Genomic DNA, 26,641 nt, shown 5'->3' with positions numbered 1-26,641 from the left:
ATAAAGAGCGTTAGGAAACAGCTCGCCATGTACAAGACTCTGTTTGTGTACATACCCAGGGTATCATCTGAGTTTCAGTTCAATGAACAGATAGAAGTGTAGACCAGACACAATAGCAGAGAGTTGAAAAATGTACAAGAGAAAGCCACTTGTCATGAAAAATGGGAAATTAAAAAAGTAAGAATATTAAAGAATAGGCAAAAGGATCACCATCATATATCAAGCAGGGTTCCCAGATAAAGGAGATAATAAAGATGAGACTCCTTAGATTTAATGAAAAAGTTCCTTTGTAATGGTCAGGATAATCTAAAAAGTCAATGACCTTAAATTCATTCAGACAACTGTAGGTTACCCCCAAGACAGAAGTGCCACTATTGCTCCTTGTCAACATCTTGCTGTGCTGGCCATTGCAATGGTTTGTGGAATTAACCGCTGGGTAAAACTATTGATTGCTTTGTTCCACTCTCTTGGCAGCTGGCATAGAACCTTCAGATGCTGCAAGAGCGAGTCCACAGGGAGACAGCCAGTTCCGGTTGGATTCCACCACACTCTGCCTTCAAGAATGCAGTGTCTTTAACAAACAGGACCTGACTTTCAGCTTCTGGGAGAAAAATAAGGGCAACAGCAATAACTTATATGGTTTTGGGAACCTGTTAGACTCTGGTGACTAACTCAAAGTGAGGGGTCCATGCCAGTGTGTGACAAACAAAACTTTTCCGGGGGATACATAACACTTCTCCTCACTCCAGATAGGAAACCCATGACAGACCAAATACAGATAACAGCAAAGTCCAACTTGGTGAAACAATTAGTTGTATTGGGGCTGCTTATAAGAGTATGAGTTAAAGGTTACTTACAGGAGCAGAAGTGACTCAAAGACACCAAAGCCCACCCCAACATAGGTGATAATTCAAAAAGCTGGGAACCTGGAGCATACTGCACAACATGCAGTTAGCTCAACAGGTTGGAGAGTGTCTATTACAGGTTCCTCAATTGGTCTAAATCTCATTCAGACAGCTTGGCTGATTTCTGCTTCTTTCAGGATGCTGGTCTCAGAGTCTTCTTTGCACCTCAGATTGCCTGAGTCTTCTCAGCAGTTTGGTTAGTCTGGGAGTCTTCCTTGCTGTTTGGCGGTTGCTTACTCTGGCATAGAAGAGCCTAAAGATTCTGGTCAGTTTCAGGGACTTCAAGCTACTTTGAGTTGTGTACCTTCTGGTTGAAAGAGCTCCCCAGCAGGTAGAATATTACAATACTGGAAAAAAACAATTACACAACAGCTTGACATTGTTTTCTGCTTTTGTCTGTTTGTTTGTTTTTTAGGTAACTTATGGATAAGGAAGAAATGATTATCATCCAACACTATGAGCAGCAAATAGCAAAGGCTAACTTCTTTCATTTTATAGTATGGAAAGACTGTCAGAAATTTTCAGGAATGTGGAACTGTGACAAAACCCCAACACCCATATAAAAGTAATATGCCATAACATGGCAGTATGTGTCTGTCAACCCAGCACTGGAGGTTAGGATGAGGAAGAGGCAGATCAAGCCAGTCCTGAGGGCTATCACCAGCAATGTAGCAGAAAATGGAGAATGAATTCCAGGTTCAGTGAAAGATTGTTGCCTTCGTTAGGTTTTCAATTGCTATGAAGAGACACCATAACCACAGCAAACCCTATAAAGGAAAACATTTCATTGGGTGGCCTACAGTTTCAGAGGTTCAGTTCATTATCAGCATGATATGACATGGTGGTGTGCAAGCAGACATGGTTATGAAGAAGGAGCTGAGAGTGGAGGAGGGAGCAAAATCTTGATTCTGCAGGCAATAGGAAGTGAATTGAATGTCATAATGAACGAATCTTGAGCAAAGAAGACCTCAAAATTCATCCACACAATGACCTACTTTCTCCAACAAGGCCACACATACTCCAACAAAGTCACACCCTCTAATAATGTCACTTTCTATGAACTTATGGGGGTCAAATACATTCAAACTACCACATTGGTGTCTCAAAAATAAAGCAGAAAGTGACAAAAGAACTCTGTCCTCCAAGGAAAGAGGCATGGGCACAGGCATAACGCACACATACACACACTGTGTAGAAAACTGAGTGAGTCTCAGGTTGGTTGCTATAGCAACTGACTCAAAGAAAATAGCCTATCCAATTCCGTGAAGTGAAAGAAGCTACTAAGCAATTAACCATTAGAAATTAAGCAATTAAGCATTTAATAAATGTGGAATGAAAGAAAATACAAGTTTGTCCTGTCGCTGTTTGACTCATGCTGAGTCACAGGGGCTGCCTAACAGACGTATTCACACACACACACAAAATGGAGACCTAACTAACAGCCATGCCAAAGAATACTTGAGACTTTGAGGTTGAATGACAAGGAAATCCCTTCCTCTACGAGATATGAAAGTTTGTTTTCTGACCTATAAGATATGATCATTGTCAAGGTTACAAGACCACTGTTGTTTGAAAATAACAGTGAGGAATTTAAAATTATCTGTACACAGAGTGACTTCACTGAATCATGTATGGATAAACTCATAATTGGCTTCTATCAAGACAAGCAAATAATCTATCATAGTGAAAAGAATTACACAACATGTAATAAATAATCTCGGATTTGATTATGTTCTCACTGTTTGGGTTTTAGGCTGAAAAATAACGCAGAGATATGTATTAGTGAGAAAAGAATGTACATCCAGAAACATATCTTTATGTTTCCAGCTATGCTGACTAGTTTTATGTCAACTTGATATAAACTAGAATCATCTGAGAGGGAGTAACCTCAATTAAGAAAATGTCTCCATAAGCTTGGACTGTAGACAAACCTGTAGGGCATTTTCTTAATTAGCAATTGGTGTGGGTGGTACTATCCCTGAGCTGTTGGTTTTGAGTACTATAAGAAAGAAGGCTCGGGGCCAAGTGGTGAAGGCTCATGCCTTTAATCCCAGTATTCAGGAAGCAGAGGTAGGTAGATATCTGAGTTGAAGGCCAGCCTGGTCTACAGAGTGAGTTCCAGGACAGCTAGGGCTTTTATACAGAAAAACCCTTTCAAGAAAGAAAGAAAGAGAGAGGGGGGGAGGGAGGGAAGGAGGGAGGGGAAGGGAAGGGAAGGAGGGAAGGGAAGGGAAGGGAAGGGAAGGGAAGGAGGGAAGGGAAGGGAAGGGAAGGGAAGGGAAGGGAAGAAAAGGGAAGGGAAGGGAAGGGAAGGGAAGGGAAGAAAAGGGAAGGGAAGGGAAGGGAAGGGAAGGGAAGGGAAGGGAAGGGAAGGGAAGGGAAGGGAAGGGAAGGGAAGGGAAGGGAAGGGAAGGGAAGGGAAGGGAAGGGAAGGGAAGGGAAGGGAAGGGAAGGGAAGAGAGTGCCAGATCAGGTTCTAAAGTTACTCAGAGAAACCCTGTCTTGAAAAAACTATTAAAAAGAAAGCAGGCTAAGAAAGCCATGAGGAGCAAGAGAATTAGCAGCACTCCTCCAGATTGCTTCTGCACTAGTACCTGCCTCCAGTACCTACCTCCAGGTTTCTTCCCTGTTTAGGTTCCTGTCCTGACTTACTTTAAATAGTATCAATGATGATAAAGCAGAAGCCAAGTAAATTCTTTCCTTCCCAAGTTGTTTGGGTCACGGTGTTTCATCACAGCAATAGCAGCCTTAACTAGAACATCCAACTGCCTTCTTCTTAACACAAGATCACAATTTCCCATTGATAACCTACCTGTTGCCTCTTCCTCAATCATGTATGAGTGCTCAGAAATAGAGAATAGAATTTAAAGAAGTATAGACAAGAGCAGGAAATTTAAATCGGGAGTAAAAATCTGTAAATAATTAGTTAAATACATGGGATAAGGAAAGAGTATAGAGTTATGTATGTTGATAGCTAAAGGAAGTTAAGTGGAGCAGAAACAGTGGCAGAGATGTTTAGAATCTGTAAGCATGATAGATACGAAGATACAACTTTCATTGCTTGCTAAAGGGGTAAAAGATCTGACCTCCTGAGTAAATTGGGAGCATGGGGACCTTGGGGGAGGATTGAAGGGAGAGGCAGGGAGGGGAGCAGAGAAATATGTAGAGCTCAATAAAAACAAATCAAATAAATAAATAAATAAATGGGTAGGAAAAGTGAAGGGAATAAGGCATTTAGTCCAAGAATCGCCTAGGTTACCATTGAGATTGAGGCGCCATGGCACAATGGCCAGCTGAATCTAACCCACCTGAGGGTGAAAGGCAAGCAGGAGACAGAGTTTAGAGAATAAATTTAACCCCACACGGTCAGCAGCCCAGAGTCAGTCAATAGAACAGAGGAAAGGATTCAGTAATTCTTCTCATTTTATGATTGCAAGTTAAAATAAAAAGGATAGTTAAAAATCGGTGTGGCTACACCTGCTAGAGCTTGTGACGGTCAGCGGGCAGATGGAGGGAGCATGTGTCCTACCTCCTACTGTGCAGTCCAGCTTCAGCTGGGAACTGGACAGGATGGTTTGCAGAAAAGCTAGCCTCGGGGAACTGCAGCTTCAGGACAATTAAAAATAAATAAGCAGGTTAAATATGCTTCTTTTCCATTTCAAAATTTTGCTGCTTTGTCAAAAATCTGCTGTTTGTAGACATGTGAATTTGTATCCAACGTGGATTGATATCAGCTCCTTTGATCCTCATATTCGTTTTAAATCTGTTTTCAGTACTGTAGCTCTGTAGTGAAGCTTTAAAGTCAGAAATTGTGATACATCCAGGAGTTCCTTAATTGTACAGGATTTCAAGACTGTTTAGGCTAGCCTAAGTTTTTATTTTTTCTTATAAAGTTGAGGATTGTTCTTTTGAGGTCTGTGAAGAATTTTGCTATAATTTTAGTGAGCATTTACCTTGAATCTGTAGATTGATTTTAATAAGATTGTTGTATTTGCTATGTTGGTTCTACGTTCACAAGCGAATAGGAGATCTTTCCATTTCTGATATCTTAAATTTCTTTCTTCAAAGATTTAAAGTTCTTATCATACAGGTTTTTCCATTTATTTGGTTAGAGTTACTCCAAGATATTTTATGGTATTTGTAGCTATTCAAAGGATGAATCCTCTCATTTGTCATTGCTGTAAAAGAGGTGGATTTTGGGTTGTTTTCAGATTCTGTCTATGACAAAATAATTCTGCTGTGAACATAATTAAGCACGTCCTTATGGTATGGTTGAGCATCTTTTGTGTCTGAGTTTTTATGTAGATGGTTGCCTAATTTTCTGAGAAATCGTCATCCTAGGATCCAAAGCGGCTGTGCTGGTTTGCATTACCACCAGCAGTGGAAGAGGGTTTTTTCCTTTACCCCACATTCTCTTAAGCATAAATTGTCAGCAGTGGTTATCTTATTTTATTTTATTTTTATTGAGTTCTATATTTTTCTCTGTTCTCCTCCCTACCATGCCCCTCCCCTTTAAGCCTCTCCTAAGGTCCCCATGCTCCCAATTTACTCAGGAGATCTTGTCTTTTTCAACTTCCCATGTAGATAAGACCTATGTATGTCTCTCTTAGGGTCCTCATTGTTGTCTAAGCTCTCTGGGATTGTGATTTGTGGGCTGGTTGTCTTTCCTTTATGTTTAAAAACCACTTATGAGTGAGTACATATGATAATTGTCTTTCTGGGTTTGGGTTACCTCACTCAAAATGATGTTTTCTAGTTCCATCCATTTGCCTGCAAAATTCAAGATGTTGTTATTTTTTTCTGCTGTGTAGTACTCCATTATGTAAATTGCCACATTTTTCTAATCCATTCTTCGACCAAAGGACATTTAGGTTGTTTTCAGTTTCTGGCTATGACAAACAATGCTGCTATGAACATAGTTGAGCACATGTCTTTGTGGCACGATTGAGCATCCTGGGATATATACCCAAAAGTGGTATTACTGGGTCTTGAGGAAGGTTGTTTCCTAATTTTCTGAGAAATTGCCATACTGACATCCAAAGGGAATGTACCAGCTTGCATTACCACCAGCAATGCAGAAGTGTTCCCTTTTCCCTACAACCTCTTCAGCATAAGTTGTCATCAGTGTTTTTGATCTTGGCCAGTCTTAGAGGTGTAAGATGGAATCTCAGAGTTGTTTTGATTTGTATTTCTCTGATGACTAAGGATGTTGAACATTTCCTTATGTGTCTTTCAGCCATTTTAGATTCCTCTGTTGAGAGTTCTCTGTTTAGGTCTCTACTTTATTTCTTTATTGGATTATTTGTTCTTTTGATGAGCAATTTCTTGAGTTCTTTGTATATTTTGGAGATCAGACCTCCGTCTGATGTGGGGTTAGTGAAGATTTTTCCCCATTATGTAGTCTATCATTTTGTTTTGTTGACTGTGTCCTTTGCTTTACAAAAAATTTTCAGTTTCAAAAGGTTCCATTTATTAATTGTTTCTCTCAGTGTCTGTGTCAGCAGTGGTTTTAATCTTGGTAATTCTTACAGGGATAAGATGGAATCTCAGAGTTTTGATTTGCATTTCTCTAATGGCTAAGGATGTTGAGCATTTTTTAAGTGTCTTTTAGTCATTTTAAGGTCATCTGTTGAGCTTTCAGTTTTGGTCTGTACCATATTTTTATTGGATTATTTGTTCTTTTGATGACTAATTTTCTGAGTTCTTCATATGTTTTTGGGTGGATTAGTGAGAAGTAAAGATCTTTTCTTATTTTATAGACTGGTGACTATGTTCTTTGGTATACAGAAGCTTCTCAGTTCAGGAGATCTCCTTTATTAAACTTTTCTCTCAATGTCTATGCCACTGAGTCTATGTTTGAGATGTACCAATGCATTCAAATGTACTTCTATCTTTTTCTTCTGTGAGGTTCAATGTAGTTAGTTTTATGTTGAAGTCTTTGATTCATTTAAACTTGAGTTTTGTGCTTAGAGATAAATATGGATCTGTTTACATTATTTCATGTGTTGATTGTCCAGTTATGCCAGAATCATTAGTTGAATATGCTTTCTTTTTTCATTTTCCTATCAGCTAGGCAGTCTTGCAGCTTAAAAGGGGGAGAGTCTACAAACTTTTAATTAGATATACAATGGTTAAAGCCTTAGTTATAATATTCTTATAGAAGACCTTGAGCCACTAAGTAAAATTCTTAAAGGGAGCAATGAGCCAATTTCCAATAGAGAGCTTCTAGAAGCTGCCAGACAAGTACTCAAGCAGGTACCTGTCTGTATAGATCAACAGGTAGAGTAAACAATAATCAGCAATTACAGTATATTAATTATGATTCAGCTATGGCAGAAGTGTGTATTAAGTGAAAAACTTATTCTTCAGCAGTTTTATGAAAAAATAGAATGCTTTTTATGGCTGCACCTTCCTGGCTTTGCCAGTTAAGATATTAAACTCTTAACTTAAAGCAGTAGCTTGTCTAACACAAAAGAGCAAAATGAAATCTAGAAGATATTTTAGCAGAGTACTATGATCAATGTTTCTTATACTAAAGAATAGATTGATTAATACTTTTAAGATAGTGATTCTTGGACAATTGCATTTGCTCAATTCAAAAGCAAGAGTAATAAACTTTTTGCAGATCATCATTCCTGCAATTCACACAACTATATTTTGCTAATGTTATAGTTAAAGATCCCTTAAAGGATGTTATGCGGAATTTTACAAATGGCTCTTCCAATGGAAGAACTGCATATGTGGTTAATAATGAAAAGGAACTGTGGAGCGTGCCACGGCTCCTTGCAAACAACTTGAGAGGAAGAAAGTGGCAAACATCTGCTGCAGACAGATCTGGCATGGCGACACCAAGGTGACCTTGCTAAGGCAAGGTGAAAAAGCCCTTGCAATGAATTGTGAAAAGACCTGACCTATATTAATTTGGGGCTGAGGATGTGTTTGTGCTCTTTTTCACAGAAAGAAAATAAATTTGGATGAGATGACTGCATATATTTTAGTGTCTGGGTTAGCACTGAACCCTGACATTTTGGGAACTGCTCAGTGGGAAAGAAACCACTTGTTACATGTCCCTCTCTACATAGTTCTATGCAGCATGGATCTATCTCTAGAAAACAAAACTTAATGGCTATCATTCTGTTTATTTTTCTCATAGTTCTATATTTTATATAAATTACTTGAATAACTTTTATATAACAACAAATACTCTGGTTAAGCACAATGTGTGTCTCCAATTGAAGCGTAGAAACAGAAGCCATGACTGGGCATGTAGAGTACTGTTGTCCATAAAACATGTGTTGAGTGGAGTTGAGAAAATGGGACACCAGAAAATAGGGAAAGAGACTCAAGTGGGAAGACAGATCACTCCAATACATTGTCTCCCAGTTTCGAAATTAACTAAGAATGTGAAAAGAAGGCTTGTATAGTTTGTATAGTTCCTTGTTTTGCAATGACAAAAAACAATACATTTAATGACTGACAATAATTCCAATTCATTGTTCTCTTTCATTGTCAGAAATCTGACAATTGGTCTTATCAGACTGAGAAAGAATGCCTTATGTTACTTCTAGAAGCTCTAGGACAAATTGCAATTCCTTATTCATTCAGATTTAGTCTCATTTTGTTTACTTATAGTTCTAAGATTGGGATCTCTGTGTCTTTGTTGACAGTTAGCTGAGGCCATTCCCAACTTCCAGAGACTTCCCTTCTTCCTTGTGCTGTGCCCTCTTTTGTTATTAAAACCACAAGAGAAAATTATTTCTCTCCTATACTTGGAAAGTCTCCATTCTCCTTCCCACCATGCTTCTCTAAATTGTGTTCTTGTTTTCTTCTCCACAGTGTGAGATGGGCCTACCTCGATAATCCCAGACAGCCTCAGTCGCAAATTCCTTTCTCTTAATTAACATATTCACAGATTTTAAAGTTCAAACTAGAGATGCATCTTTAAAGAACTGTCATTCTACCTTCTGCAGCATCCCTACTATGACTTTAATACATCACTACTATGATTGTAATGATTTTAATAGCATATGTTGCCGAAATGGAATCATAATGAAGAACATTTATAAACAGAGCATACATACATTCAACATCCCCAAATCAACAAAGAATTTTATCCGTGATATTTACAGTAAATACAGTCTTCTTTACTTAGACCCACTTTATCTCCAAGTGACATCTACAGTACATACAACGGCATGTAACTAAGTAAGAGCTTATGTTCTTCTTTCCTGAAGCATGTAATCCATAGTTGGGTAATCGATGTTAGATCACTGAAGCAAACAGCCACACATTATCCCTTCTGCCTGGCAAATGATAACATTCCTGCTTTCAAATTAAATTTAACTGGACACAAATGATAAATGTGACTTCTTAAGATTAATGTAGGAACTATTGGATTGAAGAGATTGCTCCGAAGTTAAAAGTCTTTACAATTTTTGCAGAAAATTGGATTCAGCTCACAACACCCTCATCAGGCAGCTCATAACTTGTAACTTCAGTTCCAAGGGCATCTGACACCCTCTTCAGGCATCTCTGGATGTTGAATATACATGGTACATATACAGACAAGCAGACACACATACACATATTTAAATATTTTAAATATGGATGCCGTCATTGCCATATAGATACATTCAGAGTCTGTATCTGTACCAAAGTCAGGTACACTATGGTTTGATTTATTGAACATCAGCCCTGTGTGAAAAGTGAATAAGAAAATGGGAGATCAGTGGGAATTAAGGGGACAAGTTTCTATTCTCTCTTTGCCATTTATACTCATGAATCTTTAGAAGCATCACTTCAGTCCACAAACTCCTTCAGTTGTAGAATGAGAAAGGTGAGAGAAAATATTTCCTTAGGACTGTAAATTACTATCATTATTATATCAGGGCTTTAGTCGGAGTCATGTGAAGTCTCTCGCTTTTATTGGCATTCCCAATTTAATCAAGAACTCATGAAATAACTGTATTTCAATATTTAAACTGATATATAGGAACTTGTGCTATTATCTATTGGAAACTGTGTTTTACTTTTTTATGTTATCTTTGGTTATTTCTCTGACCTTTGAAAATTGAGAACACACATATTTTACTCTGCAGAAGAGGAAATACCATGTCATTTCAGGCCCTTTGAATCTTGATTACTTGGGTTTGATACACTGGCACCCACTTAGCTTTGGTCTCCTTTTTCCTAATCTGTATTATACAAACAATGATGACAGCTAACACCCATGAACCTGAGATAGAGTGGATGGGCTAACATGAAATGCTTTATACACAGACTAACATTTGGCGACTGTTAATAAATGTGAGCTACTAATAAAATCTAAGTATTTATTTAGTAAAACGTTTTTCTGTTCATGGGTATTTTCCATGCATGTATGCATGTGCAGAACGTGCAAGTTTGATGCTCACAGAGGCCAGAAGTAGGCAGCATGTACCCTGAAATTGGCATTACAGGTGGCTATGAACCACCTTGTGAATACTGGGTTGAACCCAGGTCCTGTGGAAGAGCAACCAGTGCTCTTAACCACTGAGGCATCTCTCAAGCTCAATCTTGACATAGTCATCAGGGATTTCTCTAATATGAATCTGCTTCTGAATGTCTGTGTTCATCCAGGCGATGGAACCTATTTTGATGAGTAATAGCAATGAAGATGAGAAAAACACTTGCAGCAGAATTACCCTTGGGATCTTGGTGGAGAACCCAATAGGGCTGAAGCTGATTTCTTTTTTTTTTTTTGTTAGCTTGCTTGCTTCTGTATATGCACTTTAATAATACATTTGAGTTTAAGAAAAAGCTAGATATGTTAAATTTTTCTGGCTCCAAAATTAAGCCCTATTATCCTATGTGGTAAAGGGATGTAGTAAATAGGCCCCACACATGCTGCCTATCTGTGGACATTGGTTGTTCATGATGGTTAGGACAAAGTTCAGGGTAAAGATATGAGGTCCAGAATTTAACTGCACACTCAGGAGATGTGTCTTTGTCCTTTCTTCAAATGTTAAACTTTCATATCTGTTGTAAGAGGATCCTTCTTTGTTCCTGGCTGCTTGTCATCAAAATTATCATACAGAAATTATATTATTGACAATACTGTTTGGCCAATAGCTTAAGCGTATTTCTGGCTAACACTTATATCCTAAACTAACCCATCTCCATTAATCTGTAAATTGCCATGTAGCTGTGGCTTACCGGCAAAGTTTCAGCATGTCTATCTCTGGCTGCAGCTCCATGGCTTCTCCTGACTCTGCCTTCTTTCTCCCAGCATTCAGTTTAGTTTTCCCTGCCTATCTCCACTCTATCCTATCACAAGCCCCAAACACCCTCTTTATTAACCAATAATATTCACAGCATACAGAGGGGAATCCCACATCACACACCTATTTCCAAGTCTGTGGTAGAAAGGGCCACACAATATTTCTGGTCACCCTTTTAGAGTAAGTGCCTGTGTCTAGGAAGACTGCAGAAACTGATGTGATCAGAGGTTTAATTTATGTTTTCTTCTGGGTTATTTCAAAGTAAGGCAATTAAAATAGATCCACACTAAAAATATCTACCTAGTTTCAGGGTCTACACTACCTTATTTTTATTAAAATCATTAGAAATTAGGACCCTCTTTTGAGAATGCACATATAATGTCTGTTCTTCTAAGACCGAGTCATCTCATTGAATGTAACACTTTTCAGTTCTGTCCATTTTCTTTCAAATTTCATCATCTCATTTTCTTACCAAGTAAAATTATATGATATATATAATATCATATATATATATAATATTTTGTTATACATTCTTCTCTTTATGGCCATCTAGGCTATTTTGAACATTAGCGTGTTCTGATCAGTTTTTTCTTTGTTTGTGACACAAGTTAGATCCATCTGAGAAAAGGGAATCTCAGTTGAGAAAATGTATACATCAGAGTAGCCTAGAGGCAAGCCTGTGGGGCATTCTCTTGATTGATGATTGCCGTGGGAGGGCTCAACCCACTGTGGGAAATGTCACCCCCAGCAGGTGGTCCTGGGTGCTGCAAGAAAGTAAGTTGAGTAAGTCATGGGGATCAAGCCAGTAAGCAATGTTCCCCTAAAGTTTCTACTTCAGTTCCTATCTGAAGTACCTGCCATAAAAGTCTCCTTTTATGCTGGCCTGTAAGCTATACGATGAAACAAACCCTTCCCTCTCCATGTTGGCTTGTTCAGTGTTTTAACACAACCATAGAAAGCAAAGTAAGACAGGGAGTAATAAACATAGCTGTTCAAGTATAGTGTGAGAGTGTCGAGTCCTTTGGATAGACCATCTTCAGTGGTACAGCCTGGGTCACATGACAGCTGTATATTCGGTATCGTGAAGAGTATCCCTACTGATTCCCATAATGGTGGTATCAGCAGTTTCCCTGCAGCAAACATTTCCGTTAGGAGAATTTCTCCCTTATGTTGTGGAACCAAATCAAGATACACAGGTTAGATATCAGGCCTCAGCTCACACTATTGGGACCTGTGCCAATCTGTGATGAGAGACCGTTAACACTGACCAGTCGACGTTCTGATCTACATAAAGAGGCTAGAAGAGGCCTCCACCCCTTCCTCAGCTCTGCACAGAAGGTAGCTTCCCCTTGTCTCATTGTTCTTTTTGTATCCAGATTCATATTCACTAGTGTGTTTGCTTATGAAGGACTCTGCTCTGGTGATTAAGGACCTAAAGCAGATAATTACCCTGTGATTTGCCAGCATTGCACTGGCTGGTATTTCTCGAAGTTGGATTGCTATATAAATATTACCTGTGTGCTGTGTCAGCTTATTGCCCACCTTGAGAGCAATCTCCCTGTTAGTTTTATGGCACATTAAGTCTCCTTTTGGAATGAATTGGGTTTGTCTGCGTAGGATTGGTTACATCAGAATAAAAGAGTAAACAGCAGGGATGGCTGGGAAGCTATAAAAGAGTGGCATTAGGGGAGGGAGAGGAGAAGGAGGGGGGACATGTTCAAAGGAAGGGTTTAAAATGATAAACTAATAGGAATGGTGACAGCCGGGGAGGGTTATGCTTAATGCAGAGAGTGTGCCTGCTACAATAAAGGTGTGAGTCAGACGATAGGGTACCACTTCGAACTGCAGGAAGGGAAATTATCTGGGGTTGAGGAGAGAAATGTTAGTATTCATTAAATGTCTCCCCTGTGTTTTTCGCCACACTCTCAAGCCGCCTGTCAACACATACTTCCTGACCTTCAGTGAACAGTTTGATTACACTGGCAGGAACCCAGTTTTCCAGCCGCTGTGAACTTTACCGTCCCCGGGCTCACCAAGGGCAACAGCTAGGGGGCAGAATGGGAAAAGACTCAGCATGCCGCATAGGTGCTGAGAAGTCAGAACACAGCATTCCGTGTGTTCCTGTGTACCCAATCCTGGCATGGAGTTCTCAGTGAGTATTTGTTAATTTTGCCAAAAATACGGAGGATGTAAGGAGCAGAAAGTGCATTTGTAAAAGTGCCTACAAACTGGATTTGATTACTTGGCATGAATCTCGGTACAAGGTTTGATCCTTTCAAACGCAGTTTCCTTTATTAATTACAAAATGCATGAGGTCTGGAATTTATTCAGATCCACTTGATAAAAAAAATAGGTGATTTGAGGTTTAATTGTATTGTACAGAGAAATTTATGGTTTATAACTTTGGGTCTTGGTGACAGGGTCTCACCATGTTGCCCTATCTGGCTGAAACCCTCTGTGTAGACCAAGCTGGCTTTGAATTCACAGAGATCTACCTGCCCCTGACTCCCTTCCAAGTGACGGGGTTAAAGGAATGCATCTTTATACCCAGACCATGGATAAGAATTTATAATACTCTGTGCACCCAATGCAGTATTTCCTCTATAAAGTACTAGAGGAGTTCTTTATCCTGTATTATGGAATGAAGACAAAAATCAAGGTGAAGGATAGGGTTTAGGATGAAGGATAAAAATGATGTAACAGTGTGTGAGTGTGTGTCTGTGTGTGTGTATGAGAGAGTGTGTGAGTGTGCATATGCGATGTCTCTGATTGTATGAGTGTATGTGTGTGAGAGTATTGAGAGTGTATTGTATAGTAAGTGTGTGTGAATGTACAAATGCGGGAGTATGTGTGAGTGGGTGCAAGTATATGATTTGTGTGAGTGTGTATGAGAGAGTATGTGATTGTGATATATGATTGTGGTGTGAGTGTGTGGTTTATGTGAGTATATGTAAATTTGTTTGTGTGTTTCAAGTGTATGGTGTATGTGTGCACATATGATTAGTTTGCTACTTTAAAATATACATAAATTAGAAATTTTATGTGTATGTAAAATTTGTGTATATTTTAGAAAGAGGAAAAATATTATAAAGATTAAAGGCAGATGTTGAAAATTTCTTGTTTTGTATGTTTAAGGTGAGGATCAAGTAAATATTTAACATAATTAGAAAATAAGATCATAACTTGTTTTCTAAAAATTAAAATCATAGTGAAAACTATGTGTGTACTGAGTTTGGGGTTATACCCATATGCAGAAAATGTATTTCTAGTGATTTTAAAGCATGTTTATTACCCTAATCCTACCAGTAAAATACATCAGAAGGGCAGTTAAGTATTTTATTTTACATCTTGCCAACCACCCTTTTGTGAAAATGCTGTTATTGTTAGATAACAATACCACCCAAGATAACACACCTAAGCCTGTGCTGAATTCTGGAATTGCAAAATTTAGTAATTCTACTGGTGACGCTGAACACCCAAAATTTTGGTGAAATAATAATATCAAAAACCAAGGCAGAAAATGTTAGATTAAGATTCATTCACCCTAAATTTTTGTTGAAATTATAAATTTATTCTGTGTCTAATCTTTATGATAAGCAGATTTTCTCATTGTAAGGAAACAACTGAGATAATCAACATTTTAAAGAAGGTTTATTTGGGCTTCCTCATTCTAAAGACTCCTAGCTATGGTAGAATGACCACTGTTTTGGGCCCCAGGGGGCTGTGTAGGCGCACAACAGAAGGCTGTATGTTATAGATGAGCAGTTCTCAACTTTGGGGTTGACCCTTTCCCACACATCAGATATCCAGCATGTCAGGTGTTTACATGATGACTCATTAACAGTAGAAAATTGCACCTGTGAAGTGGCACTGGCACTAACTTTCTGATTGGGATCACTACAACATAAGGAACGGTATTAAAGGGTCACAGTACTAGAAAGATTGAGAACCACTGCAGTATAGAAAACTGTCTTAAAGTTGGGAATCCAAAGAGAGAAAAGAATGGGCTGAGGGCTCACTGACTCTGTCAGGGGCATGTCATGATGTCTCCTAAGGCTGTTTTATCATCATACTAGTTTCCTCTTCTCTGGTACACATGCAGGCCATTAATACACTCAATATGCACAAAATCCAGGAATGTATTATGGATAAATGCATACATTACTTTTCAAGGATGATAAGAGGAAAATTACCAAAGTCCATTAAAAATAAAACCATTCATTAACATAAAACCTGCTGAAATTCACTCTGACTTAAAATCACTGCTATGCAGTATTAATTAGTGAAGTCTCGGTTACTTCCAATTAGCTTCTCATGGTAGCTTTTGTTTCAAATAAAAATTATTTTGTTTGTTCTGGTTTTGTTTACTTGCTACGCCCTTCTTTTCAGTACCAAGTTAACTAAGCATAAAGTAATGTTTAGTCTTTACTAGGATCAATGAAAATTCATGTTGCCATCAATAGAAATTAAATACAGACAAAATGGATGGAATATAGTATTTCAATTACACAACAGAACAAAACATGCAATCAAAAAAGTTAAAAGCAAAAACTTGGGGCATCTTGGGAGGTGATTCAGTTGGTAAAGACCCCGGCACAAGAATAAGGACCTAAGTCAGAACCCCAGAATCTGAGTGAAGAGTGAAGGTCCCATGTCATGTCGCTTGCATGTCAGGTATTTTATTCAAAATGATGAGCTGCCGGTCTAGAGAGAGACATTGTCTAAATAAAACAAAACACTGAATGATAAAAGAGAATACCCATTGACCTCAGGTCTCTACGTGTGTATACACATAAGCATGTGCCCCATCCAACCTTCACACACACACACACACACACACCACAAATAAATACCCACAAAGTAATTAAAATAAACTTGTTAAAAATTACTTTTAAAATTTATTTGATGTCTCGTTAGTTAGTGTCATATCATTTTTAGAGTCTGATATTTGGCAGTGTAAAGTAACCAGCTATCTTCCATTTCAGAGTTCTTGAAATACTTCTGGTTAGAATAAAAATTGTCTCCTCTGCCCTTTTTTTTTCTTTTTGCATTTTTTAAAATAGTGTAGGAGTGAACTTTGCATTTTATCCAGTCAGCACGTTTAATGATACAGCTGCAGGGACAGCACCCCTCTGTCAGTAGAACTTCTGCAGGATTTATGTCCTAAACCATACAATGTAGCCCTTTCACATAAAATGCATTATAACACAATAAAAGCGAGAGCATGGCTAGATACTCTGTTGCCCCGAAATCTAATGATTTCAGTGTGGATTACAGATCACCTGTGTCAGGATCAACGGGGTACTCCTTCAAAAGGTAGGCAGAAGACCACACCAAAACACACTGAACCTCAGCCTGTAGGGAAAACCACCCTAGCGACTTCCCAACAAACACCAGGTATGAATCATGACCATCACAGCTGTGATCAAAGGAATAACGAAAAAGTACCTTGAAAATAAATTCGGAGGAATGCATCCAAGAGATTTAAAATGGAAGGCATCAAAATGAAGCCTTTTATTCAGAAGGGGTGAAAAGTTAATAAGAGGCATTTGTTGACCACATTGTGGAATAATCTTTCCTCTTTCGCTGATTCACGCTGAAGGAAAGGAGGGAGGGGTGGCGGAGCATTGTACACACCCCCTAGTCTGCCCCAGGTCTTCCTCCCACTGATACCAAATGTGCCTTTGTTTGCCTTCCACTCCACCTTAGCTGTTGTTGGTTTCCTATCTGTACTCAACGACCTTGACATAATAGGTCCTAATATGACAAACTAAGGTTCCCACCCAGACCTTTTATCCAAACAGGGGAAAAAAAAGTGAACAATTGAAACATCAGTAGGGCACAAACATACTCAGGGTATGCAACCCAAGTTCCCACCTGTTTTTATTCTACCACATCAGACTCACAAGGCAACACTAAATAACTCTGTACTTTTGCTGTCAATCAATGATGCCATAACATATAATTCAGTTGCTGTGAAATTCTTTCCCTACCCAAGAGTTGTTGAGCTTTTAGTTTCCTTTTGTGCAAAGGAACTCAAACCACTGTGAGGGACTCAGTGGTGTGTAATGACCAGATTATGCATTTTCACTACGCTCAACAGTTAGTAAGGCAAAGTTATGCTTATCTCTTAGATTTTATTAGGTCAGGTCATTGAAATGGGCTTGTTTCTGCAAGCCGTAAATGACATTTCAATTCACTGAGTACATTTCTAATGGGATTTTGTATTATTCCTGTGTGGAATATTTTCCCTATAGGCCCCTGTGAAACAATGTCCCCTGCAATGTCACTATTGGGTTCAGAGCATCCTTTAGTAAATAAAGGCTTTGTTTAATCCTACAGACACAGTTCAATGACTTAGCCTTTAGAAGTCACTAGAGATAAGTCTTTCATTTTTTTTTGTATAAAGAGATGGAGGTTCCTAGAGATGGGAAATCTCTTACTCAGATCAAATTTGATATGTCAAAACCCAGAAACATATCCGACTTTCTAGTCAGATTAACTGTGTCAATAGGATGCCCTGCAGAATCACTTTCCTCACATTCCAGTAAAACTTTATTTGGATCTGCTTATTCTTTGTTTTCAAAAACCACTTTGTCTATATTCCACAGTAAAATCTTTTTACTCCATTTTTGTGATCTCTCAGCAAGTCCTGCAGACAGGCTCTCGAGATAAATCTCAAGCCCAATCACCTTTCCTAATCCCGTATGCCAACATCTCTTAGCCTGTAACTATGGGTTCTCACAATGGCTTCATACTCTTCATTCCCCATGCTCAATGTCACTTGAGCCCTATCTGTACCTGAAAACCACAGGCAATGGTCTCAAAATTAGGAAGACTTTGAGCTAAGTAAGTCAAATGGATGCCACACCAATTTGGAAACACTCTAGGCTGGCAGCCCCTGAGTACAATGTTAAATGACATTGGATGAGCAGATACCTCTAACCTTGCTTGCCACTATGCGTCTTCTTGCTCCTTAAGACAGAACTCAATTGTCCTTGTGATGTTTACCCATACCAGAAGCAATGTGCTGCATCTTTGCACTTGCTCTTAGATCTGCTGTAAATGTTCTTCCATTCAAGGACTCTCGAGAGCAAAGAGAAAACTGAAAGAGACTACTGGGAAGGGGGACATTTGGGGTCAGGTAAAAACTTAACAAAAGGGAACCTCCCAAAGATCTGCAAGGAAGACTCCAGTTTAGACTCCTATCAAAAGCAGATATGTGATGTGGGATTACTGCTGTCTGTTATAAATATGTTTTATTGCCATTGGTTAATAAAGAAACTTCTTCCAGCCAGTGGCTTAACAGAATATAGTCAGGCTGGATAAGATAAATACAGAGAGTCCTGCCAGGTCCTGCAGCCGTTAAGTCCCAAAGAAATCACACAGAGGTCTACATTAGTTATAAACTGATTGGCTTAGTAGCTCAGACTTCTTATTAACTCTTATAACTTGTACTAGCCCATTATTCTTGTTTATGTTAGTCATGTGGCTTGGTACCTTATTTCAGCAAGGCAGTCACATCTTTCTTCTTCTGTGGCTGGGTCACAACAGCAGAAATGGGCTTTTTCTTCCCAGAATTCTCCTGTTCTGGTCACCCCACCTCTACTTCCTGCCTGGTTGTCCTGCCTGTACTTCCTGCCTGACTACTGGCCAATCAATGTTTTATTAAAATACAATTGACAGTGTACAAACCATTGTACCACAGCGGTAGGCAGAGTCAGTGAGTCACCATGAAGCCACGAGAGGAGACAGATGCTGGAACTTTGTCAGTAGGCCATGACCTTGTAGTAATGAACAGATTAATAGAAATGGGTTAGTTTAAGAAATAAGAGCTATCCAGAAATATGCATAAGATATTGGCCAAACAATATTACAATTAATGTAGTTTATGTAGTTTCTGTGTGATTATTTTGATCTGGGCAGCCGGGAAACAAATGAGCGGCCTCCAACTACAGATACGTAGCATGAACTGGCCATCCCCTATGAGCAGATTGGTCCCTAACCCAATTGGCATCAGAGAGACTTCATCCAGCAACTGATGGAAACAGATGCAGACTCACAGTCAAAAATTAGTCAGAATTTGAACAATCCTGTAAAAGATGAGGAGAAAGCATTGTAGGAGAGAGAGGGATCAAGTACACCACAAGAAAACTCACAGAATCAACTAACCTGGGCTCTCAGAGATAAAACCAAAACCAGGGCGTCGTCATGGGACTGACCTAGGCACTCTGCATATATGTTACAACTGTGTAGCTTGGTCCTTTTGTGGGACTCCTAACAGTGGAAACAAGGGCTATCCACAACTCTTTTATTTGCTTTTGGGACCCTTCCCCTCATACAGGGTCACCTTGCCCAGTCTTAATACATGGGGAGGTGATAAGTCTTACTGCAACTTGATATGTCATGTTTTGTTATTATTCATGGAAGACCTTCCATTTCTTAAACAGAAATGAAGATGTGGAATGGGGAGGTGTTAACAAAGAGGGAATATGGGGGACTGGGAAGAGAAGAGAGAGGGATGTGAAATAGATAGATAGATGGAGAGATAGATACATAGATAGATAGATAGATAGATAGATAGATAGATAGATAGATAGATAGATAGATAGATAATTTTTTAAAAGATCCAGAGAAAATACAAAGAAAACATTTTGAAAATGCTTTTAAAGTGCCTGCTGCTTAGAAGATGAGTAAGAGAAGATAGGAAAGCTGGGGTAGGTGGAAGTGATGGAATGGAAAATGCAAGAAAACAAAGTTTGAACTTTTTTGTAGAATTGACATAAATAAATAATCAAAGGTAGAACTGGTTACCTTGAAGAATAGTGGGTCCCTCTTCTCTCCAGATGTGTATGCCAAACACTGATGGATTCATATGTATAAAGTATTTTAATTCTAGGTCAGAAGCTTCATGGAATGGACTGATTGGCCTGGTCCAAAGCAAAGAACCTGTTTTACTCATGTTATAATTACTAAAAACACTTCTATGAAATATTTCCTTCTAACTTACTTTCAAAACCTATGTCACATTCCTTAGAATATATGAATATTGAGCAATTTAAATTCACTGAAGAAATTAATTGATAAAACTTATTGATACACTTTCTACTAAAAAATTGTGACTATAGTATAGTTGTTTTATTTAGAATGATTTTTAAAATCCATTTTTAAAAACAAATTCCAATACTATTTTGAGGACTGATAGGATTACTACAAACTCCTTTCTAGGGTTCTCCCTTAGAAGAAGAAAATTAATTAAATGTGCCATTCTGATTTGTGCGAAGGAGGAGGAAAGATGCAATAAAGCTTCCTAAATACACCCCTTGCATTGTGATCTCATCCCTTGCTCGGCATTGATTAATCCCACTAACAACGCAAGGCACTGTAACCACACATCCGCCTTTAACTCTTTCCTAACATGCTTTGAAACATTTACTGCTACAACGTAAGGCCTCAATTTTGCTTCTGCACTTATGAAGATAAGAGATGTTAGGTGGTTTGGCCCATCATTAAATAGCAAGAAGAAGAGAGTCTACAGGCCAGGAGGTTCAAGGCTCCGCTTCCAAGTTGCTGCCATGTCACTTGTATTGTCTAGAATGAAACTTTCACCAGCGCTGCTGAATTCCAAGCTCTCCAAAGGCACATGGAGGGAAAAAAATGTCTTAAACATTTGCTTTAACGTGCCTCTCTATAGACGGCTTCCCATTCAGCCTCCTTGTTGGAATGTTCCAGCTATAAAGCACAATAAAAGTGCCAGAAATTATTCTTCTCTCCTGCAATGTGGGCTTTTTCTTGCCAGCATGAGGAAAGCAATGATAGATTTTCAATATGCTTTATAAATTGTCACACCCTTGTTATTCTGTTTGCTAAAAATCTATTTACATTCCATGGCTTTATGTTAAGCTCGGGTTACTAACTCGCACATTTATTCTAACTTTAATTGAATTTTTATTACTCATGATAAAATTGGCGTTTTGCATTTTGCACAGTATTTCTCTGCTGTGGGCTTTCATAAGGTACAATTATATAAGAATCAGAGCCTGGTCCAGTTAATTATTAATGAGTCAAATAAAGTTATTAATGTTTATCTGTAATAAATGAAAAGCTTCAGTTGCTTCTCTCAATTATGATAGCAAAACCTTGGATGTGGGTGCCCTTTCTTTGACTTCTTCAGCAAATTCTAATCCCTGCAATGCACTGTGGAATATTGAAAGATTCTCTATAACATGTCTGTGCATAATTATATATGTACATATGCATGTCATTACATATGAGCATATGAATCTATGGATGTATAGATAACGTGAATATATAGATACAGTGCAAAATGAATTCAAATGCATATTATTTACACTATTACATAAGAAAATATATGCATATATGTATGTATATTAAAAGAGGATTTATTATTAGCTTAAATAATGTGCTCTGGTAGTCCAGCAAAGGTTGTCTCATGATAGAGAGACTGAGAATCAACAAGGCTGGATGTCTCAGCAGTCCCAATTTGACCAAAATCAATATGGGGAGTAAAGAATTTCTTTGGCTTACAACTCTTAAGCCACACTCCTTCATTGAGGGAAGTTAGGACAGGAACTCAAGGCGGGAAGCAGAAATCGAAGAAGCCATGGAGGAATGATGCTTACTGACTTGTCCCTCTTGACTTGCCTGCCTGTATTGTTATACAACTTAAGATTTCTTGCCCAGGGTTGGCATAATCCACTGTGGGCCTGGCTTGTCCAAAACAAATAATGGCTAAGTAAATTTCCCATAGACTTGCTGTTAAGGCAAACTTAAGACATTTTCTCAATCGAGGGTCATTCTTCCCAAATGACACTAGCTTGTGTAAACTTGGAATGAAACTAACCAACATGTTCCCCATTACCCATCACTGTCACTACTTCCTCTCAATTATGTGTCCCCCCACACACAGAGTATACTTGGTGCTGCCTATAGTGTGTGAGTGTAGGAATATCTCTTTGAGCGTGATAACTCCTCAGAGGACACATCCCTGAAGAAAAATAATCTCCTAATCCCCAGGACCCATCAATCACCAATATTTCAACCAGAAGTAGGACTTCCTGAGTTTGCAACAGGTGCCTGGCCAATACTGTTTTGCTATGACTTTTACAATCTTTCTGCCCCCTTTTCTAAAGTGGTTTCTTAGCCTTTGGGGGAGGGTTGTGATGTAGATATTCCATTTAGAGCTGAACATCGCATAGTCTCTTGTTCTCTGTATGTTGACCACTTGTGAGTCTCTATATCTTTGTCTATGTACTACAAAAAAAATAGCTTCCTTGATGAGGACTGAGAGATGTACTAACCTATGTGCAGAAAGATAAGCATTTCGGAGCAGTTTAATACCATGACCATTTAGCAAAATAACGTACTAGGTTCTCCCTTAGAAGCTATGACCCAGCCAGTCTCTTGCTTTTGTTTTTGGTTTTTTTAATATATTTTTTGATGTTTTTGTTATTGCTGTTGTTGTGTTGTTGCTTTGTTTTCTTGTTTGTTTGCTTGTTTTGCCAACTATTGTTACCAAGGATAAATTCCTAAACAAGCAAGAAAGATCTCAGGAAGATCTCAAATGTAACCCTTAGTGGTAGGGGGCAATAGCCAGCAATAGAAAGAGAAGCGGGTGGGGATGTAGCATTTTACACTCTAGGATGAAGAAGTTTCTAAATAGAGAACAAGAAGGTGCCTTTCACATATCAAATGAAAAGTGAAACAATGTTTGTTGTGTTAGGGCTAATCATTAGGCAATGTAAGGAAAAAAAACTTAGCAAAAAATTTAAAAGCCTAATGCACTAATTGCTAAATCCAAAATTATACAAGCTGAGATGGAAGCAGACATTTTTCCTAATTAAAGCCTTTTTTAAAACTTGAGAATCGTTATGAAACTAAAATCCTCTATATCGATCTATCTCTGCAACCTGATAATCTCTGCAGCTGGCTCACGAAGAGGGAAGGGGCTCTGTTGAGATAAAGTTCCACAGGAAATGTGTGTATATAAACATATGTATTTACACATACGTAAACACCCCACCCAAATGGTAGCAAAGAACTGAAACCGTGTTGGACAAAAAGCAGAAAGATTTAAGGAAAGAACTTTATACTAAGAAGTAGGGTTTGGGGTAATGCGTTTACCTTCTGTTTCCGTGCCACACTGCATTGCATAATAACAAAAATAGAAGTGCTAATGGGAGGTGTTTGTGGAGGCGTTATAAATGAAGGGATGGAGTAAGATCAGGGACAGATGCATATAATTTAGAATTGATGTGTTTTAAAGTTTCCATACATATGCTTAGAGTATGATGATCATACTTCTCATTGTGAACCCGTCCTGTTCCCCCTCTTACTTCTAGCTTTATATCACACATACATACATACATACATGATTTTGTATAATTATATAGAAAGAACAAATGAGGAAACAGATGCAATATTTGCCCTTCTGAGATGAGGGAAGTTCATTCCATATGCTCATCTCCAGGTCGACCCACTTTGCTTCATGGTGTCACTCTTACTTATGGCTGAAAACTTTCACACTGTGTCTGTAAATCACATTGTCCTTACCCAGGCATCGGTGGACAGCTATGTGTGTATGTTAATGTGCTCTCCCAGTGACTTATGAACAGCCAGGCATCAAAAACATGACTCAAATGCCAGAGATTTGGACTTAGTAATATAAACAAATATGTTTCTTTTATTTTTAAAGCATCATTTGTGGAGTATTTGCTATTTATTTATCGAAAATGAATTTTTATTCTGTTTTAACCTCTGTTTGATCAGATAGACAATGCAATGTAAAGATATTAACAGTAATGAAAGAAAGAAAAATGTAGAATGATTTCACTGCCTCCAAAATGATGCCCTAAAAGATGGTTCAAATATTACAGTCTCTGTGAGTATTAATCCTTGGTCATTATTTATCTACAAGCCTTTAAATATAAAATAATTCATAATATTTCAAATGGATGAAACTCCTACTATTTTGTTTTAATGAATGGAAATGCCCTAGATTAATGACAAATTTAATTATGGATGAGAAGACAATCTCCTTTAGAAATATGATGAGTCCTGGAGGTCACTAATCTTCTAACCAAAGAGATGATGTTAATATGTTCTGGTGACATATGTCCATTTCAGCATCTGGCATTTCTCTGTATAAGTAAGCTTCGTCCTCGCAAATAACCTCCTGTTCCTTCTTGATGGACTCAACCAAAGCTTCCAGCAACCCACATGTGCTCATTATTGAAAAAAATACAAATAATATCATTATATATATTGAAAAATAACAAACATTCCATATTCTATTATTTCGCATACTCTACTTTCTATTCTTCATGAGACCTACACCTTTGTGCCAGTGATGATCAAAAAATTTCCATTCAAAGATGTTCATGCCAAATCCCTGGAACATGGAATACAAATGTGAGAACTGAGAAGTTTTATTTTATTTGTTCTGAGGCTTGAACCCAAGGGCTCAGCAGACCATAAAAGAACTTTATCACTGATCTGTATCCCAAATCCTTCTCGGAGGATGAAAAGGTGTGAGAGTAGGGAAGCAGAGGTAGAAGTGGAGATATTTTTGAAAGACAGACTGTAGCCAAGGGATAGAAATAGCCTTAAAAACTGAAAAAGTCACAGAATTTCCTGAAAAAACACCTACCCGAGGCTCACTTTTAGATCCCTGATTAGGAAACTCCCAGATAATAACATCTGTTTGAAGTCACTAATTTGTCATAATTTGTAACAATTTGTCATAGCAGAAGGAGACTAATTCACAATTGATGTCCACAACTGCATACTAAACAAAGACATCCAGTACTCCCTTTGAGGTTCTTTGCTTCTTGTGAATTCTTGGGGAGTTCCTGCAGTGAGGAGACCGACCTGTACATACATACTATGTGTTCTTACCAGAGTCTTGCTCACTCTCCACCATGCACTGTGCTCTGATAAAGCTCTGTCCTTTGTAATTGTCTCATCTACCCAGCATTTTGAGTGAGCACCAGAAGTTGCCTCTGCTTCTGATACCTGCCACATCAGCACAGATTTGTGGTCTTCTGAAACACCCTTATCATTGCAGTCCAAGTTCTGACATGGGAATTTTCACACAGTGTATCACAAGAAATAACACTGATAGATTAACATTTAACTGGTTCTTAGATGAGATTCTTCTTAGATCATCAGATTACATGCCAGTTTTATCAGGAACTTTCAGTGTGCCTAACAAAAGGCTAACACCTTGATTACCTCACTACATATCTCAGCTACAGAATCTAATTAATCTAAACCTGAGGATGTTCTCAAAATGTAGACTCCTTAATCCTACATTCTTAGTCATGCAAAAAAAAAATTCTTGCTCCACCTTCTCTGAAGCTCATCTCTCAAGTCTTCATTTCTCTTCGCAAACTGTCTTCTTTCCAAGACTGACTGGCAGTGTAATTTGTAGTATCTTCCAGAAAAATTACCCCAGTCAATAATATAAGACTGTATGAAAGCTAAAAGATAATTATAACACAGCAATCTAACACCAGTAAAATAGATTTGGGCACAGTTTCGGGTTTATTCCTTTATTCAAAACCTTCCCAATTACAATCACTCTTTCAGTTTTCAATATTTGTCAAAGTCTGGGTAGGTCAATAATAACTAACAGTTCACATAGAGCAATAGTGTAACCAATTAATCTAAGCCTAGTCTACCAACAGCGTGGTAATGTTCTGTTAATTATTATCATTTTTATTTACTTTTCCAAAACTTGAAATTATTTAGCTAGGTGATGCTAAGGTATAGTGGACAAAAAAAAAAACTGAATGTGTTTAAAGTATATAATCAGAAAATTTGGTGTGCTAAAATCAGAATAGAAAATATGAACTTTATTTTAATTTTTGTAATCTCTTTCTGCTATTCCTCCCTAATTTCCTAAGCCTATTCCAGTTGGCATATATTTTTGTAGAGTAGCATATATTTTTTGATAATCCCATGTAAATGGAATCACACTATATATAGTTGTTTTGTCTTTATATGCTTCGTTTAAAAGCTATTGTGACATACATCATTTTATATTATATATTTCACATTTGAAGCACGCATAATATATCCATATACATACATACACACATACATACACGCACACATATATATTGTTAAATATATAAAACTATATATATATATATATATATATATATATATATATATATATTGTTCCCTAAATGTTCCAACCTCATATCTAAGACTTGAATTTATCTAACAAGGGCAGGGTCAGAATGAAAAAAGGACAAACAAATAGATATTATGTACAGAAAATCTGTAATGAGGTGGAGCATGTACATTTTTATGGAGTAACACAGATTGCACATCAACCTGGAGTCTCAGAGCACTCATTATGTACAGCACAGTGGGAGATATTGGTTAGGTTTGGTTGGAGGTCTCTGTAGGAGCAGTCTCAGGATGCAGACATCTAAGAAGAATCTGCAG

This window comes from Myodes glareolus, chromosome 9, assembly GCF_982192425.1.
Source record: "Myodes glareolus chromosome 9, mMyoGla1.1, whole genome shotgun sequence".
In the NCBI taxonomy this organism is placed as follows: Eukaryota; Metazoa; Chordata; class Mammalia; order Rodentia; family Cricetidae; genus Myodes; species Myodes glareolus.
This window is presented reverse-complemented; position numbering follows the sequence as displayed.